Genomic DNA, 12,315 nt, shown 5'->3' with positions numbered 1-12,315 from the left:
CTTCCACACTTGGCAGCGATGCAACAAGTCAATGAAAGACCAAATCTTATCAAACTCCTGTCGTTGCAATCCCGTCACGAGAGGGTTGGGATGGTGATAAAGACAATTGCTGAAACTTAGACTCGAAATAAACAAGACGACATTAACGAAATCCAAGGGTAAAATCACAAGCTGCAGGACAGGAAATTGATCTCCTACGGTTGAGCACAGAGTGCTCAGCACGAAGCCTGTAACTGCAGATATTCCGTGACGGTGTATTACAGGGCAATAATTGGCAGTCTGAGGCTTAAAGGGAAAACAGCAGCTATCCAGACTCCGGGGAAGGGCAGTGCCGAAACTCGGATGCCTGTACCTCTTCAGTCGGGAGCATGACACTTTCGTGTTTGCACGAATGTGTGGGACCGAGGATAGATCCACTGAGATGCTCACGTCCTTGTCGTGAAACTCCTTTCAAACATCTCTAATGTAAGCTCATCTCGCTTGATTATGTAAGAGGCCAAACCAGCTTACAATACTCCAAATAAGACCTCACCAGTGCCTTAAAATAAAATCCTTGCTCTGGAAATGAATGCTAGCCTTGCATTTGCCTTCCACACCACCGACTCCTCAGACAATCCAGCCTGTTGTTCGACAGAGTATTTCAGTGCCCTCCCAGGCACATCATCGGAACACGATGCCTTGCGTGGTTTCACCCACCTGAAGGATCATTCCTTCCCCTGTCTTCGAGACAGAGGTCACGGAAGAGAAGGGGGCGAGCAGAACCGAGCAATGCGCCCCTCTCCAACGTCTTGTTCAACTGCAACGTGACTTCACAAATCGTGTACTTACTCAAACACCACGAGTCCACCATGACCTCCCTCCCCTACACACCCTTGTTGTTTTACGTCAACCATCCTTCCTCTAAAATCCTCCCCGTCTCCGTGACTGCCTCCATCTTCTGCGCAACTCCGCGGTCCAGTTACCCAGTCCCTTCCATTCACCGCATTCACGTCTCCATGTTCATCTCGCTGTTCCATACTTAGCCAGCCACTGTCAACACCAGCAGTCCCTGCACCCTTCCTTGTCTTCCTTCCTCCCCTACTATCCAGCCTGTTGTTCGTCAATCCTCCCGTGGAGACGAAAATCCTCGTCACCATCAGCCACGACTTCCCCTACAGACCTCCCCGTTTCCGCCACCGCCATCTTTTTCTACACAGCCTGTCTCCATCAACCCTCTGTCCGCTACACTCCGTGGAGACTCCGTTATCTCCTCCTACCCCAACTCCGCTCCCCGTCTCCCAGACCCGCTCCATCTCCTGCAGGTTCCCCATGGTACCATTAACCCTCTCCCTCCTCCTCACGTCTCCCTCCCTCCGTTTATATGGAATACTGGGGAGAAAGGGGGAGAGGTGACGTCTTTTATTACACCACCCAGCTCACTTTCTCGGGATATCGATGTCTCGGTTCTGAGCCTCTGCACTCTGCACTCTCTTGTGTAGAATGTTTGGTTCGGTAACACTTCAGCCCAGTGACTGATATGTCACCACCACCTCCGTTCTCCCACCAAAACCACCCACTCTTCCAATTATCTCCTATTCCAAACGCATACTCTGAGCACAAACGCATTTACATTCTCCGAGCCGGACTCACAATTCAAGACTTCAGGAACGGCAGAGTTCTGGGGATTGGTGAGACGGAAGGAGCTTCTGAACTTGGGAGTTTCTGAACGGACCCAGGGGGAGTAAGCTTCATTTTGTGTCTGAACCCGGGTGTGCACGAAAGGACGGTCCACAGAAAACGTGAGTATCGCTCAGTGTCTGACACCAGGAGTGTGTAATGGGTCAGTGTTGAGAGAGTCCCACCCTGTGTCTGGACTCGGAAGTGTTTGATGGGATGGTGTGTGGGGAGCTTCACACTTTGAGAGACCACGAATGTGTGTGATGAAACGGTATGGAGGGAGCTTCAGTACTTTACTGACTTTACTGTGATGGGATGGTGTGCAGGGAGATTCATTCTGTGTCTCATTCCGGGATTGTGCAATTGGGTTCATAGTGACTAGTGATTGGCAAAACAACAGTTCAAAAGTATGTATCCAAGAGGGAGAAGCTATACTTTCTGTACGAAACACTGAAGGACATAATGGGAACACTGCAAGATTGGGAAATGTAGGTTGTGTTGAGGGATCTTTTCACTCAGTGTTTGAATGTGTGTGTGTGTTTGTATGTGTGTTGGCGATGAGCCAGAACAGAAGGAAAGAGAGCCGAGAAATCGGATCTGAGTGGAATTTAGAGGGCTTATCTCTTTGAATCTTCAAGGAAGAGATTGGATATTCTCGGGAGAAAGACGGTGCAGAACTGTTTTCCGTTTAAGTATTGCTTCTTTATTTATAATCGCAAAATCAGAGCAGTAGCAATATCTGGCAAGGGAGTTGAATACTCCTTTGCAAGATGTGGGAAGGCATGGAGAACAAGAGTTCCTGACAGCTTTACCTGTCAGAAGGTCATCCAGCTGCACCTTCTCACACTCTGCGTTACAGAGTTGGAACTGGAACGGATGAACTCTGGATCATTCGGGAAGCTGCGGGGGTGATACGGAGGATATCCAGAGAGGTATTTAAAAGTGCAAGATACAGGATACTGGGTGACAGGCAGGAAGTTGATAGTGGTTAAAAAACCAAAACCAGTGCAGAGACGACTTGTGGCCAACCTGCTGAATGACAAGTATCCACTTTGGATACTTCCGGAATGGAGGAGAGAGGTGCAAATGACCAAACTTGACGATGTCTCACCAGTCAGGTCTCTGGCAGTGACTATGGTTCTGTGGCTCCGCAGGGAAGGGAGTGAGATGTGGCCAGCTGTATCGATAGATTTGTATTTGTTCAGAGAATGGGAAATATGTTCTGTGGACGAGGACGAGACTCTTCGATGCTATGCGGTCTTTATTGTCGCCGGTATATCGGTAGCAAAAGGCAGCCTGTTCTCCAAACTTATGTAGGTGCAGGTGTGGCCAAAATTAGAATGAATATTCAGTTGGAAATGTGCCTGAAGAGTCAGGTTTGGAACGAGGTATTCAGATTTGTGTATCACTGGGCTCTCTTTCTCGGAAGGTGCGACCCCTACAGACGAGACTGTTTCATTTCATTTCAGTTGAATTCAATTTACGTTTAATTGAAATTCCATCACATACGAATGCCCATGAATACAGCCAGGACCAAGCTGCTAAACACAGTACCAACAGTCCTAAATGGCACGCAGCACACATAATATGTATAAAGTAGACACGTAGCACATAGAATAGTACATCACATTACAGGACCTTCGGCCCACAATGTTGTACCGACCCACAAACCCTGCCTCACATTATAACCCGCCACCTTAAATTTCTCCATATACTTGTCCAGTAGTCTCTTGAACTTTACTAATGTGTCTGCCTCCACCACAGACTCAGCAACAACCACTCTCTGAGTGAAAAACCTTCCGCTAATAATCCACTTGAACTTCCCTCTCCTTACCTTAAAGCCATGTCCGCTTGTACTGAGCAGTGGTGCCCTGGGGCTGGCTGCCCACTCTGTCTATTCCTCTTAATATGTTGTACACCTCTATCAGAGCCGAACATGCAGCCCCTCTCTAACGCCTTTTTCAACTGCAACGTGACTTTCCAACTCGTGTACTTACTCAACTGCAACCCCCTTCGACTCCGTTATCTACTCCCTCCCCGTGTCAGGGTCCGGTCCGGAAATGGGTTCAGGATTTTGAACCGGACCGAGCTCTCCGGATTCCGGGTCCTGCATTTGTCCCTCCCGTCACACGTGATCTAGTTAGGACCCTCCTGGTTCAAGGAGACACACCTGTAACTCATTGAGCTGCTGGCGTTCATAATGGGCTTTGGGACTGGGACCAGACGGAAGGTCGTTTTGTTCTGTGTCCCGTTTCTCCGCCGGATTCGAACGCGGCTCTGCATTCGGTGATTCCGCCCCGGCTCAGACCAATTCTTCATCACGCTTCTCAGCCCGTACCAGTGGTCCGCAGCCCCACCTTTCTTCCCATGCGCCGGTCCCGCTTCTCCGCTCGTTTGTTTTGTTCGCGCGGTCGTGCTGTTGTCCCGTTGTCATGGCTGTTGTGTTGGTCACACTGGACCTATGCCCGTTCCTACCCCTTGCCGCTGTCGGGCACGTCTGGCTGACCTGTCTCGGCCCGGCAGAGGTTCTGCCTGTTCCTATCCCTTGCCTCCGTCGGATGGATTAGGCCGACCCGCTGTGGCACTGTAAGTGTATTGCCCCCTTCCTCTCCTCCGCACATACCCTGGGATAGTCGCCCGCACCCTCCTCGGGGTCTGCGTCGTTCCCAGGCCTCCTGTGTTTCCGCCTGGGGGGCGGCTCTACCCGGGATACATGCGGCCCGCCCAGGGATGTCTCTCCGTTAGCCTATCGCCACCTAGACCTGCCTGAACCCCGGGAGCCTGCCTACCTGACTGGAACTTCGGGAGCCGCTCCGTTCTGCCTGCCTGAACTTCGGGAGCCCGCTCCGTTCTGCCTGTCTGAACCCCGGGAGCCGCTCCGTTCTGCCTGCCTGAACTTCGGGAGCCCGCTCCGTTCTGCCTGCCTGAACTTCGGGAGCCCGCTCCGTTCTGCCTGTCTGAACTTCGGGAGCCCGCTCCGTTCTGCCTGTCTGAACTTCGGGAGCTCCGTTCTGCCTGTCTGAACTTCGGGAGCCCGCTCCGTTCTGCCTGCCTGAACCCCGGGAGCCTGCCGACCTGACTGGAACTTCGGGAGCCGCTCCGTTCTGCCTGTCTGTACTTCGGGAGCCGCTCCGTTCTGCCTGCCTGAACTTCGGGAGCCCGCTCCGTTCTGCCTGCCTGAACTTCGGGAGCCCGCTCCGTTCTGCCTGTCTGAACTTCGGGAGCCCGCTCCGTTCTGCCTGTCTGAACTTCGGGAGCTCCGTTCTGCCTGTCTGAACTTCGGGAGCCCGCTCCGTTCTGCCTGCCTGAACCCCGGGAGCCTGCCGACCTGACTGGAACTTCGGGAGCCGCTCCGTTCTGCCTGTCTGAACTTCGGGAGCCGCTCCGTTCTGCCTGTCTGAACTTCGGGAGCCGCTCCGTTCTGCCTGTCTGAACTTCGGGAGCCCGCACCGTTCTGCCTGCCTGAACCCCAGCTATACTTAAGTGTCATGGCATCCCCATCCTGTCCTCCCACTAGTAAGTCAGTGTCTGCGTCCTGCGTTTGGGTCCATCCAGCCCCTTCTGACACCCCGAAATCAGAACCGTTCCCCTTCAGCAAAATCCTACTCCACTCCGTGACTCCCGCCCTCCTGTGCACCGCTACACATGTCAGTTGTTCCTGCTTCTCCTCCTCATCCCCCCCCCGTCTCTGACAGTCCCTCCCTCTTCCCCACTCTCGGTTACAGTCACTCTGTCCATTCCAATCACACTCGACCATCTCCATGACGCCCTCGCTCTTCTACACACCGCCTATCTCTCACCAGCAGCAGAGCCTGCACCCTACCCTGTCTCCGTCAGACACTTCCACGCCTACTACTCCCCTCGTCTTCAACCCTTTGTTCTCAGACGACCAAACTCGCCACAGTCAGACAGAAAATCCTCTGCGTCACCACCCTCCCCCGCTTTCTTCATACCTTCCTTCCACACACGTCGTCTCCATTACTGCTTTGTCCCCTACAGCTCACGCCGTCTCTGTTATTCCCCCCCCCCTTCCCCAACTCCTCTCCCCGTCTCTCTGAATTGCTGCGTCCCCTACAGCCTTTCACGTTTCCATCACCCGGCTGCCTCACTACCCCGTTCACTTTCTGTGTTAATGTGGAATTGCGGGGAGGAGAGAGAGGTAACGTCTTGTGTTACACTACCACACCACAACACAACACCCTCTATGCGATGTCGATTTCCACTACCTTAATTTCCATCACCGTCATCTTCTTTTACACACCCCGACTCCATCAACCCTCCATCTCCCGCACTCTTTGCATCTCCGTTATCTCCTCCATCCCCATCTCCTCTTCCCGTCTCCCTGACCCGCTCGATCCCCTACACTCTCCATTGTTCCATCAACCTTCTCGCTCCTCTACACCACTCGGTTCATCTGGAATTCTGGGGAGGAAGGGGGAGAGGTGACGTCAGGTGTTACAACACCCAACCCCCTCCTCCGGATGTCGATCTCTCGGTTCTGATCCTGTTCACTGCTCTGTGTGGACACGCCGGTCTTGCGTTTCCACACCACTTTCTCCCAGTGACCACTGTCTCAACACCACGTCCCTACTCCCTCCCCCTCAACCTCTCCCACTTTTCCGCTCTTCACTGCTCACCATCTGAACACAAACACACGCACAGTCTCCGAGACAGACACACAAAGAAGGACTACTGGAACGGAGGAGTGCTGGGGGTGGGGAGAGGAAAGCAGCCTCTGAACTCGGCGTGTGTGATGGGACCGGGGGGAGGGAACTTCAATTTGTGCCTGACCCCGCGTCTGGGTGATGGGACGGTGTGAAATTCATTCGTTGTTTGAATTTCTGTATCCGTGTAAATAACCGGATCAGAAGGTGCTTACCTCGGCGAGGAGTTGTGGGCAATCGCAGCGGACATTGTTCGAGTTAGAGGGCTTATCCAATTGATGCTGCAAGGAGGAGAGACACGGGTGATAGAACGCGCAAAACTATCGGTAGATTTTTTTTCAGTTTATTTATTGTTTCGTTTATAATTACAGTTAGAAAGAGCAATAAGCATTCCTGACAGGAGGGTTGACTGCATTCCTTGCGGGTTGTGGAAAGGCATGGAGACCTCCAGAGTCCCTGACAACTTCACCTGTAAGAAGGTCATCCAGCTGCACCGTCTATCACTGTGCGTTCCTGAGTTCGAACTAGAATTCGATGAACTCGGGATCATTCTGGAAGTTGAGCGAGTGATAGAGCGGACATATACAGAGGTATTTACACTCAAGGTGTAGGATACAGAAATCTGGGTGACAGACAGGAAGGTGAAAGGGGCTAAACAGCCAGAAACAGTGCAGTGACCCCTTGTGGTCAACCCGCTCAATAACAGGTAGACCACTTTGGATAGTTCTGGAATGGAGGAGAGGGGTGCAAATTACCAAGCAGGAGAAAGTCTCACCGGTCAGGTCTCTGGCACTGAGTATGGATCTGTGGCTCAGCAGTGAGGCGGGTGAAATCTGACGAGCTGTATCGATAGGGTTGTCTTTGTTAGGGGAACGGAAAAGAGGTACTGTGTCGGAGAACCAGATTCCTCGATGGTATGCGATCCCCAAAATACAAGATTGTTGCTGGAATTGGGGAGCATGCCTCATGAGGTTGAATGAACTCGATCTTTTATCCTTGGAGCGAAAGAGGATGAGCGATGAACAGATAGAAGTGTAACAGATAATGAGAGGAATTTATCGTGTGGACAGTCAGACCCCTTTTGCCAGGGCTGAAATGGCTAGCACAAAAGCGCATTGATTTATTGTGCTTGGAAGTATGTGCAGAGGAGCTGTCAGGGTAAGTTGTTGTTTTTTTTTTCCCGTAGACTGGTGAGTGAGTGGAATGGGCTGCCGGCGCCGGTGGTGGAGGCGGATACGATAGGGGCTTTTGAGAGACTCCAGGCTGGCTGCATGGAGCTTGTAAAAATAGAGGTCTATGGGTAAACCCTAGGTCGTTCTAAGTTAGGGACATGTTCGGCACCGATTTCCGGGCCTAAGGGTCTGAATTGTGCTGCAGATTCTTCTATATTTCTATGTTGCCTATGTTATAGTCACCAGTATATAGGAACGAAGAGTGAGCCGTTTCTGCAAACTTATGTATGCGCAGGTGTGGCTAAAATTAAAAATAACTTTGAGTTTAACATGAGGGTTGGAATGAGAACTTCAGATATGTGTATCACTAGATTCTCTTCCATTGAAGGTGCAAAATCTACAGACGGAACGGTTTCATTTCGTTTCAATAATTTCAATTTATGTTTCATTGTAATTCCATCACACAGGACTGCCCATGGTTACAGCCAGGAGGCGGATACAATAGGGTCTTTTCAGAGACTCCAGTCTGGTTGAATGGAGCTTGCAAAAATAGAGGTCTATGGGTAAACAAAACACACAAAATGCTGGTGGAACACAGCAGGCCAGGCAACATCTATAAGGAGAAGCACTGTCCACGTTTCGGGCCGAGACCATTCGCCAGGACTAACTGAAAGCGAAGATAGTCAGGGACTTGAAAGTAGTGGGGGAGGGGGAAATGAGAAATGATAGGGGAAGAGTGGAGGGGGTGGAGAAGCTGGAGAACGAAAGGATCATGGGACGGGAGGCCTCGGGAGAAAGAAAGGGCAGGGGGGCACAAGAGGAAGATAGAGAACAGGCAAACAACTAAATATGTCAGGGATGGGGTAAGAAGGGGAGAAGGGGCATTAACGGATGTTAGAGGTCAATGTTCATGTCATCAGGTTGGAGGCTACCCAGCCGGTATATAAGGTGTTGTTCCTCCAACCTGAGTTTGGATTCATTTTGACAGTAGAGGAGGCCATGGACAGACATATCAGAGTGGGAATGGGATGTGGAATTAAAATGTTTGACCACAGGGAGATCCTGCTTTCTCTGGCGGACCGAGGTTAGGTATTCAGCGAAACGGTCTCCCAGTCTGCGCCGGGACTCAACAAGATATAGAAGACCACAGCGGGAGCACCCGACGTAGTATACCACTCCAGCCGACACACAGGTGAAGAGTTGGCTCACCTGGAAGTTAGTCCTGATCAAGGGTCTCGACCCCAAACGTCGACAGTGCTTCTCCCTATAGATGCTGCCTGGCCTGCTTTGTTCCACCAGCATTTTGTGAGTGTTGCTTGAATTTCCAGCATCTGCAGCTTTCCTCGTGTTTTGTCTAAGTTAGGGGCATGTTCGGCACAGACCTATGTTGCCTAGGTTATAGACACCAGCATGTAGGAAGGAAGAGGGAGCCGTTTCTGCACACTTATGTATGTGTAGGTGTGACCAAAAATAATAAGAACTTTGAGTTTAACATTAGGGTTGGAATGAGAACTTCAGACATGTGTATCACTAGATTCTCTTCCACTGAAGGTGCGAACTCTACAGACGGAACGGTTTCATTTCATTTCAATTGAAGTTTCATTGTAATTTCAACACAGAGAACTGCCCATGAATACAGCCAGGATCTGCTGTTAATTGCAATACAAATAGTCACATGGCACAAAGCACACACAATATGTATAGAATGGAAAGATAGCAAGCATATGTAGGATATCAAGAAAACACATTCAAGCATTATGTACACGCGCGCGCGCACACACACACACACACACACACATTTTTATGCAGCTTGAAGCCCCTGGGCATTTTGAATGCCACGATCATCTGCAATTGTTCAGAGCAGAGATTGCCGAGCGAAATGCGAAATTATAGGAGAAGACCAGAGGGTGCGGGATGTAGCTAAGAGCTGGAAAGCTGATTGGCGAGAGTGATACAGAGTTGGAGAAGGGAAAGGATCATGGGAGGAGGCCTAGGGAGAAAGAAATGGGAGGGGAGCACCAGCGGGAGATGGAGAACAGGCAACGAGTGATGGGAAGATTGAGAGAAATAGATAAACATCTAAGTATGGCAGGGATGGTGTAAGAAGGGGAGGAGGGGCATTAACGGAAGGTAGAGAATTCAATGTTCATGCCATCAGTTCTGAGGCTACCCAGCCGGTACATACAGGCTTCCAACTTCCAAACTGATGACATAAACATTGACCTCTACCTTCCGCTGATGCCCCTCCGCTTCTTGACCCATCCCTGATACATTTAGTTTTTTTTTCTCTCTCTCTCCATTACACCTCCCCCGCCCCGTTCCACCGGATATCGATCGCCAGGATCTGAATCTCTCCACAACTCTGCATGCACAGGCCGGTCATGTGCTTCCACACCGCTTGCATCAGTGTTTGCATTCTCACCACCCTTTCCCTGGCCTCCTCTCTCCTCCCCTTCCTTCCTCTAACGGCAGCTCACAGTCCGCTCACACACATAAACACACCATCTCCAAGAGACACACACCATTCAAAACTACTGGAAAACCGAAAGGCTGTTATTGGTGAGTGGGGAGAACGGAGGAGGGAGAGGTTTAGGTAATTTTGCTGACTCCGGTATGGTGTGCTGCGACGGTGCGGTAGGTACTTTACATGTCTGTCCCCGGGAATGTGACGGGATAATATTTAGGGAGCTTCGCTGGTTATCCGACGAATGGACTGCGTGTTTGGACATTGCAGACGGAGTTTCACTCTGTGTGTGACCCCGGAGTGTGTGTTGAAACAACATGGAGGGAGTTGCACTCTGAGTGATGGATCGTTGCGGAGGGAGCGCTACTCAGTGCATATTTCCAGGAGAGGGTGATGGGATTTCATGGAAGGATTCTCACTCTGTCTGTGTCTCCTGGCCATGGGTCAGTGAATTTCGGCGTTGAAACAGACTCCATTCAGAGATAGGGAGCAAGAAAATGGTGCCTGACACGTTCTGCTCTAACAGCCTCAAACTGAACACCCTTTCTGTGGCCCCACTCTCCGCCCCTTCCTTCCTCATTTCACAGCACACAATTCCTTCTCTATGATTCCTTTTTATTTGTAATATATTTTTATTGAAGAAAGGTCACTGTACAGAATAAAAATGAATTACATTTTCCTCCATTTTGCTTTTGTAACTTACCCTTAAACAAACCTCCCCTCACCCGCCCTCCCAGAAAATACAATGGCAGCTAATGTATTTACAATACAACCCTTCACAAATACAAGTACGGATATTTCACAGCCATACCTACACATACTTCAAGAGGAAGTCCCACACACATCTAGAACATCCCAGATGATCCAGAATAGACTCAAATTGCAATTCATCAACCGCCCTGTGAGGTAAACCATATGCGAGTTAAAAGGGAAGCAACTTCCCAAGTACAATCAAATGTCCTCAACTATTAGGTAATTCCTTAAGACTCCCGAAATATGTCAAGAAGGGCCCCCATTTCGAATAAAACTTTCTCAAAGACGCCCTCAGAGTGAATTTAATCTTTTCTAGTTTCAGAAAAAAGACATTACTTCCTCGAACCAAGCAGCAGCAGATGGGAGCGTGGCAGATTTCCGGACCAGCAAGATTCACCTACGGGTCAAATACGATGTAAGTGAAATGACATCCTACTAGTTTGCATTTAAACCCAAAACATCATCTGCCACATCAAATACATTAATAAGCGGGCAAGGTCTGAGTGTCACCCCCAAACCCACAATGATAATTTTAAAAACCAGTGCCCAATAGCCATCTAACCGAGGGCAAGACCAAAATGCATAAACTAAACCAGCCGGAGAGAAGGAACTTAGAACATAAAACATAGAATAGTACAGCACATTACAGGCCCTTCAGCCCAAAATGCTGTGCGACCCTCAAGCCCTGCCTCCCATATAACCCCCCACCTTAAATTGTTCCATATACCTGTCTAGTATCTGCATAAACCACTGACTCAGGCAGTGCATTCCACGCATCAGCCACGCTCTGTGTGAAAAACCTTTCTCTAATACCTCCCTTGAAATTCCCTCCTCTTACCTTAAAACAATGTCCTCTTGTTCTGAGCAATGGTACCCTGGGGAAGAGGCGCTGGCTGTCCACTCTATCTATTCCTCTTAATTTCTAATATACCTCTATCATGTCTCCTCTCATCCTCCTTCCCTCCAGAGAGTAAAGACCAAGCTCCCTTAATATCTGATCATAATCCATACTCTCTAAACCCGGCAGCATCCTGGTAAATCTCCTCTGTGCACTTTCCAATGCAGCCACATCTTTCCTATAGTGAGGCGACCAGAACTGGACACAGTACTCCAAGTGAGGCCTAACCGGAGTTTTATACATCTGCGTCATTACATCACGTCTCTTAAAATCTATCCCTCGACTTTTGAAGGCCAGCACTCCATAAGGTCCTTAACTATCCTATCTAACCGTGAGGCGACTTTCAGGGATTCGTGGACATGTACCCCCAGATCCCACCGCTCATTCACACTCCCAAGTATCCTGCCATTTACTTTGTACTCTTGCCTGGGAGTTTGTCCTTCCAATGTGTACCACCTCACACCCGTCACAGCCAGCTTCTGACCGAGGATATATGTCAGCACCCCTGGCTTTACAAATGTACTGCAGGTAGACCATTCCACGTACTCACCACTCTCCGAGAACTTGCCCCTGATATCTTCTCTGCACCTAGTCCCCAGCACCCTAAACCTGTGTCCCCATGTGGAAACCAGTTCAGCCCTGGGAAAAAGCCGCTGACTATCCACACCATCAATCCCTCTCATCATCTTATAAACCTCAATCAGGTCA

General features: G+C 50.1%; 1 protein-coding gene across 1 annotated transcript in view; it reads left to right on the top strand.

The window, feature by feature from the left end:
• The first annotated feature begins 9,964 nt into the window (after window positions 1-9,964).
• Window positions 9,965-12,315, top strand: part of LOC132390537 (uncharacterized) — a 47,853-nt gene continuing 45,502 nt past the window's right edge. Inside the window, exons 1-2 of the mRNA XM_059963152.1 lie at window positions 9,965-10,051; window positions 11,026-11,124. The gene's annotated coding sequence lies outside the window, so the exon portion shown is untranslated. The remainder of the gene's footprint in view (window positions 10,052-11,025; window positions 11,125-12,315) is intronic.

The sequence above is a fragment of the Hypanus sabinus genome, unplaced genomic scaffold (assembly GCF_030144855.1).
Source record: "Hypanus sabinus isolate sHypSab1 unplaced genomic scaffold, sHypSab1.hap1 scaffold_945, whole genome shotgun sequence".
Classification (NCBI taxonomy): Eukaryota; Metazoa; Chordata; class Chondrichthyes; order Myliobatiformes; family Dasyatidae; genus Hypanus; species Hypanus sabinus.
Note: the sequence above shows the minus strand (reverse complement) of the source record. Positions and strands in the feature narration are given on the sequence as shown.